This window comes from Mercenaria mercenaria, chromosome 17 (genome assembly GCF_021730395.1).
Source record: "Mercenaria mercenaria strain notata chromosome 17, MADL_Memer_1, whole genome shotgun sequence".
Classification (NCBI taxonomy): Eukaryota; Metazoa; Mollusca; class Bivalvia; order Venerida; family Veneridae; genus Mercenaria; species Mercenaria mercenaria.
Window position 1 is genome coordinate 71767605 of NC_069377.1, and position 7450 is coordinate 71775054.

At 34.0% G+C, this 7450-nt stretch overlaps 1 long non-coding RNA gene across 1 annotated transcript; it reads right to left on the reverse strand.

The window, feature by feature from the left end:
• Positions 1-4830: 4830 nt before the first annotated feature.
• Positions 4831-7055, reverse strand: LOC123523519 (uncharacterized). The gene is made up of 3 exons (XR_008368210.1): positions 6224-7055; positions 5650-5726; positions 4831-5392 (listed from the first exon to the last, which is right to left on the reverse strand). It is a non-coding gene; the product is annotated as an uncharacterized LOC123523519 (long non-coding RNA).
• Positions 7056-7450: the final 395 nt, after the last annotated feature.

Below are 7450 nucleotides of genomic sequence, written 5' to 3' on the forward strand. Positions count from 1 at the left end.
TAAATGTTAAAACTTTTGGAATTTCAGTGCATATGGCTATACAATGTAGATGGAAACTCAGGAAAAGTACTTAGGTTACGAGTATCTTAAAAAGATCCGCCAAAGATTGGTTAACTATATTAAGTCTATACTTTTAAGTTCCGAGGGTTGTTCGTGCAGTTATTGCACCAGATTTTCAAATGGCATTAAGATACTATTATGGTAATAGTATTTCGGATAGAACGAACATTTTAAATAGACAGGAGGTCCAAAAAATAAGGAAAAACACTCGCATACCACACACACTCAAACACAAAATAAACACACAAGGACAAAACAAACAAATACAGGAAAACAATGGGGCACCGCCTTTGGATGGTCAGTGGCAAAACCACCACCGGGGTGTTTAAACCGATTTACCTCATTCTTACCCCCACCATGTTCCAGAGTCACAAGACAGTTATCCCCGTCAGGTAAAACCCTAACGTACGTAAAGGCAACAGGAGGATACTTTTTTGCAAGTGCTCGAAAACAAACTGGATTCATTTGGACAAAGAAAAGTTTGAATTGTCAAGTAACAGTGCAAAACAATTTACCTTAGCTGGTTGTAGAATATGCTTCTTTTAGAAATATACAAGTCTACCGTTTAGTGTCAGAATTAGTTGTCTTCCTTGAACACTTACACTAACATTGCAAGAGATGCTAACTAGTATGAAATGTTAAAAATATGGTGAACAATCTAATTTTTATTTTGGAAAAGCTGTTTCTAGAAATTTTTTCCTGTTTTCATTGTGAATAAACAATTGAATTGTGAAAATAAAAATGGAAAAAAAAAGTATGGGTCACCGGGCTAAATTTTGTGTTAAAGCCGCTTGAATGCAACACCTGTGAGGACGAATAACCTGACTAACTTGATAACATGTATATCTGCCAGAAGCTAAAAAGAAGTTTAAAAATTCTTAATTCTTTCTGTAATTGAATACTGAATAATCTGAAGGGGGATTTTGTCTTATCAATACAAAGTTAACTTAAATGTCTAACACTATATTAACAGAACTGTCTTTGTACTAACGTGCGCTGTCAAAATACAGCCACAAAAATGGCAAGATACATGTGAGGCATGATTCATGCCAATACATCATAAACCAGTATCAACATTTGATTACTGATAAAACTTATTAAAAAAGTTATTTTATTCAAGATTCATCATATTTAAGATTGTCTGTAATATGTTTCAAGAAATGTTGGCTTCATTTCAATTTTCCATAGATGGTGTAGGCTGCGCAGAAACATGCGCATAAAAAACTACCGGAATTCCCTTTAAATGTGCTTTAATTTTTCTTTTAAATGTGATGCTTGAATTTTATATTGTTACATGTTGCACAAAACTGTATAAGGCAGATAAGAAGAAACCATCGCTTATGACTGAAATGTTATTCAGTAAATAAACAATAGAAATTTGCTTTCTTAATTCACTGAATAGCATGTTTCAATGGAAGAATGCAAGAGAAATGTTGTTAGAGAAGAGATGCTGTTTACAATGCCTTATTGTCCCAAGTGTACAAAAAGATCGAGAAAATATGCTTGAAACGACCTTATGCCTTTTGAGCATCCTTGGCCTGTTTTAGGCATCATCTGCATCCATATTTGTTGTGTGTATCTTAAAAATTGCAGAAATTATTATAATACGATCAATTATCAATTATAAGTTGTCATTGTGAATATTAAAGGCTAGAAGAGATCTGCCCAAATACTTTAATGCTTATCTTTTTACAGATTTTATTATATAGCAGATGTATCTGATAATAAGTTGAACAAATGACTGCGAAAAAAAGTTACACCAAAAACGCAAAAAACTGCTACGCGCTTCTGAGTAATATAGACCTAATGAAACCTTACGACAAATTAAATTATATTGTAACTAACAATTGACATCATTAAAGCGGATATTACAATATAAAATAAATAATTCCTTTCAAAAGTTTCAAGTAAATATGGCAGCCCGTGTATGAGTAAAATAAACGCAATTGATTCAAAATCTATACATGGTGGAGGTGCCGTTCTTGAAAAGTTTAAAAGCTATTGTTCTCATTATCACAGTAGAGTAAAACATACAAAAAATAATTTTGATGTTCTTAAGTATAAAAACGGTCATAACATACTCATATAATGACAATATACCACTATTGCACTCATAGTATTCAACATAATGGTACTACAGAACGCGGGGTCGTGAATACGATCCCCGGGCGTGGGGTTTATTCTGTGTGACGATTTTGGTAACAGACATTGTGTCTAAAATCATTCGTCCTCCACCTCTGATTCACTCGGAGAAGTTTACAGTTACTTGCGGAGAACAGGTATATCTAATGGAGTTATTTCAAAAAGTAAATAAAGCTGAGTTACGGGCCTTTTGCAGTACAAGTCCTCCCAGTACTATCTATCAATGTTACATTTCTATCAAGCTCTTTTAATTGTTTTTTCGGCGTGCCGTATTAAGCACGATTTTATGACTTCATATGACCTTATGCCGCCTGAATAATGTACCAATCGGATTGCTTGGTAAGGTATTCTCGGTATTTTCAGCCATAGCGAGAGATTTAGTAAGAGTGGCGCTGATTGGAGGAAAGGCTGAAAATGCTTCACTCTGAGTCATGTGTGACACTGAGTGATATGACAACGCGTTCGTCGTCTGTAACCTCCATAAGTACAGCACCATCGGGTTGTATGCGTACCACTTGAACAGGTTTGCGTAACCAAATATTCATCTGTTCATCCGGACATATTTCTGTTCTGTTAATTTTTCTTGTTAAGTTATTTCTGTTTTGTTAAGTTTCCTTTCATTAAGTTTTGTTTTTACAAAAAGGTTATTTGTTTTATAAAGTCATTAACTCTTATCCTGCATTACAGCAACAATTAATACCGTTAAATTTTAGACTCTAAATTTTAAATTAATCTTTCCGGTGAAAACAGTACTGTACATATTCTGAATGATTCCAACAATTCCAGAAATAAAGTATAGAACGTATTTCAATATTGTTTGCTTACTGTTACCATTTTTTAAGCATCAAAGGCTCAAAGTGAGCTTTTCTGATTGTTTGGTGTCCGTCGTGTGTCCCTCCACAATTTCTAAACACAGTCTTCTTCAGAACTTCTGTTCTCATTTATACAACACTTTACAGAGGCCCCTTTCAATCTTGCCAAAAAATTTAAAATACAAGTTTCTGCCCATATATAACTTGTGCTTCAGTTACATCACGCCGACCATCTTTTTTAAAGATATTTCTTGTTGAGATATGCTCTGCACAAATGTTTTATACGTAAATCAGATAAAGGGAGAAATTTAAATAGGTCGTTAAGGTAGATTAGACTGCACTTTCCCTGTATGAAATTTAAACTTCTTCGCCTTTACAATATCCTTACAGTAGTTTAGGTAATTTTGAATTATGCTCAAGAAAGAAGTGTAATGCCATCTTGGTCTAAAAGTGCTCACCTGAAATTCAGAGCTTAAACAGACTGTAATGTTCAAGAGGCATTATTATGTGACAGATTACAAACAGTACAAACACTATATTCTTCCTAGGTCTTTAAACTGTGTGGAATTTTCACACAAGTAATTGGACTAGGCCTGGGTAGTTTCCAAAGGTTCTTAAAACTAGTCATCTGCATCCTGCAATTCATAAGACGTTGTTCAAAGATATTTTCATATTTAGCTCAACTGGCCCCTTAAGGAGCATAGACCACCACTTGAACAAATGTTGGAGAAGACCGTACACTGATGCTACAGCCAAAGTTTGATAAATATCCATCAAGCTGTTCATGGGGAGATATCGTTTGAAGGTATTGTTATTTTAGCTCCAGTTACCAATAAAAAGGATCAAGCTCACTCATTAAAAAGTGGGAGAGGACCTTAAGGATGCTATGTAGTGAGTTAAACTAAAATCCATTAAGCGGTTCACGAGGAGACTTCGTTTTAAGAATTTTCTCTTTTTTAGATATTGTGTCCTCTAGAAAGGTCTTGTCATACCAGTTGTAATAATTCTGGGAGATGACCCTACAGAAATACTACAGACCATGTTTGATAAAAATCCAACGAGTGGTTCGCGAGGGAATTGTCACATTTTAGTGGATTCTTTGGCCCAGGATGTGTTAAGATTTGAACCAGCATCCAGCAAAACAAAAAGCAGTAAAATCACTGTTTACTTTAATGACTTTCCGTGAATAATCTCTATTGTATAATAATGTATAAAACCACATAAAAATTTCACGTAGGGTAATATGTGGTGTACTAATGCTTTGCAACGAGAATAACACTCTAAAAGAATCTGGATCCGGCATACAAAAGGTTGGAGAGGGGAACGTACTTATTCTTTTGTTATCTGTTTAATATCTAAAACGTACACATTAAACCTTTTTAGAAATTCACAAATTCATGTCAAAGTAATAAAGGTGATTTAAAAAAATACAACCTTTTCGATTTTGATTGTAGTGCATATTACTTACAATGTAACACAGTGTTTTATATGACAAAATGTAACGTGAACATGTGTGAAATGGCAAAATTCTACAGATATATAGACAGACAGAAAGATGGACACAGTAATTACTTTTATATAAGAACAAATTCACTTTTTCATAAGATTAGGTTAAAAACTTTGTTAACGTAATACGAAAAGGCACCATAACACAGTCTGTTTCATTTTTTTCTGTTAATGGAGATGTAATGAAAAGTGCAGTTCCCCTTATGTGTCCTAGCACCAACTAGCTTAAGCGGAATTCTTTAACAGTGAAAAAGATCGAAAAATACCAAAAATATAATAACACTACGTCCATGTACGGGGAGACTTTTATTCAACTTTTACTCTTGTTCGCCTGATATATTATGATTCAAAGACAAACTTAACATTATAGATATTCCATTATGTCCTGTAAGTTAATAGATACAAGATGTAGCCATGGTTGAATCTTTATAGCTGGTTCAACGTTATATAAAAATAAGATGTCAATAACTTAACATTGATGTTGCCTTTATATCCAATACTGTTCACAGTATAAATAAATTTCAAAGACGCATCGGTTTCTAATATTCCAAATTCAAAAAGCATGTTAACAATTCTCCATTGTGTCCTACATTGAAAGAAATAAACAGTTCAACTTAAAATGCTTTCCGCTCTTAAGTATCTACCTTGATTGTACTTATGTCAGAATTGCTATTATATTATCAAATACTTTCTAGTTATAAATGTTTCTGACAGCTTCAATTTTACTTCCACATTTAGGGTATTTCTTCCTACATTGTTTTTAAAAATATGTACTGTACAAAATATACAGGCGGTAAGGTCACATAGATGAAAATATATCCTGAAGGCTCTCTATCAAAGCAGGCTATGCACATGTTAGGCTAATGACAAACCTGAAAACAGAAACAAGATAAAAACTAAACTTTAATTAAAATGATCCCTGTATAGCTAAATTATATCAACACATAGCTTCAACAAATATTATCATACAAAATAAATTTGGTTATAAAATATATCATTTGCATGCCTTTAGTTGATCAAAGAAGTTAATCAAATTAATAACTACAAGTTTCATCACAAATTATTTCAACGCCTTTTTAGCAATCTAATTATTATACTAATGAAAATGTACAAGAATTTGAAATATAACCCCATTAGACTATGTTGTCTTTCCACCATGCTCGTTCAGTACATCATTGCCAGTCTCTCACCACTTCCTCCGGTGGTCTGAATATATAAATGACAATTGTTTGCAAAACGAGGTTATTCTATTAAAATATGTATACAAATGTTTCAATAGCTCGGTTGAAGTGTCGGCTATAAGTGAGGGAGTGGGGCTCTATCTCCGGTCGCGTCGTACCAAAGAAAAATTGAAATTACAGCTTCCTAGAATGGCACTGATCAGCATTTAAAGGACTTTAACAGGCGGTAAAATAAGCACAGTCAAGTATCTATTACTGAATATCTTGTTTGTTGCAAGAGCTTTGTGGCTGGTGTTGATTGCGACGTTAAATAAGCTTTCATCTGTTACTGGCTGACTGTCTTTATTTCACTCCATTCAAAGTATTTAAAAAGTATTCATTATTCATTCAATACCTCGCACCGAGGATGCAAACACCGCATTTTCAGGTATAAACTTCAACTACATAACTTTCACTTCTGTAGAGATATATGTACGTAAGTATGATACCAATAATAAAAACACAAAAAAATCTGAAAATAACCTGTTTTACTAAATTCAGCACAAAAACCTTTACTAAATTCAGCACAAGGACCTTCCATCTCCTCCATTCTCCAGTTATGAATGCAAATGGAAAACGTTTGCAAAGGGAGGAAAATCTGGTTACAGCAAGCGTAATAAAATAGTCCAAAATGTAGTTCCTACCAGCTTTTACTATACGTGCCGCCTGAGAAGCCATGGCCGCTACCCCAGTGGGGCTTGAACCCACGACCCTGAACTCAGCAGCCGACACCTTATCCACTAGATATTCTAAATATCCCTAATTGTTATAATTACATATAGTTATAATAAAGGCCTTTGCTGTCATATCTTAGCTTTTAGGGTAAATATTTCCTTTATGGCTTCTCACTCGGACCTAAGACATATTGATTATGATATTTTATCGCTGATTTCGGTAAGAAACCGTTATTTACTTTAACAGTGAAGCAAATTCAGAATTTCATGATAAATTCAGACAGTTATGAACACAATCTATTGAAAAAAAAAACAACACAAAAAAAAGGAGTATGCAATCAAATAAACAAAACTACAGAAGCCTATCTTGGAAAAAAAAATACGTGTAGGGTGCCCAGTGGTCCGGTAACTGCACCCTTCAACCCCGGGTCTAAAGGTCTGACCAAAAGGAAAAGCCTCTGTCTTTTCTTACAAATACCTATTGTACACTCTTAGCACAAACTAATGTTTATATTTTACTCTATTCATGGTTACAAATTAATTCAATTAAAAAATCGTGAATTATTATTTTAATTTATATAATATTGTATAAACGTACCGAAATAGAGACGTCCATCTGTCTGAAACACACACGGATTTAAGAAATACTACATCTTGCCTTTTGTGTTCGTGCAAGTTGACATTTTCATCTTGTGATTTTCTCGTTTAAATTTAAGAAGCTAAACCATGTTAATCAAATGGCAAGTCGACTTATATTTAAGCAACATGATACGTTACATAATGGCATGTCGCCTTACTGCGACTACATAAAGACGTACCACATAGTAAATTTAGGTAAGCATAGCTTAAATTATGGCCTGTGGTAGAAACTTTGTCAACAAGACCAGAATCAGTTCTGGCGTGACGTCTTAATAATATCCGAGATGCCACGATATTACACGATATGTCGAGATAATCTATCCTGACATGTCCGTCATTTTCACGTCAACTCGGGGGTCAATTAACGCTTCCATATCTGAAAGAGTCACTCAATCGG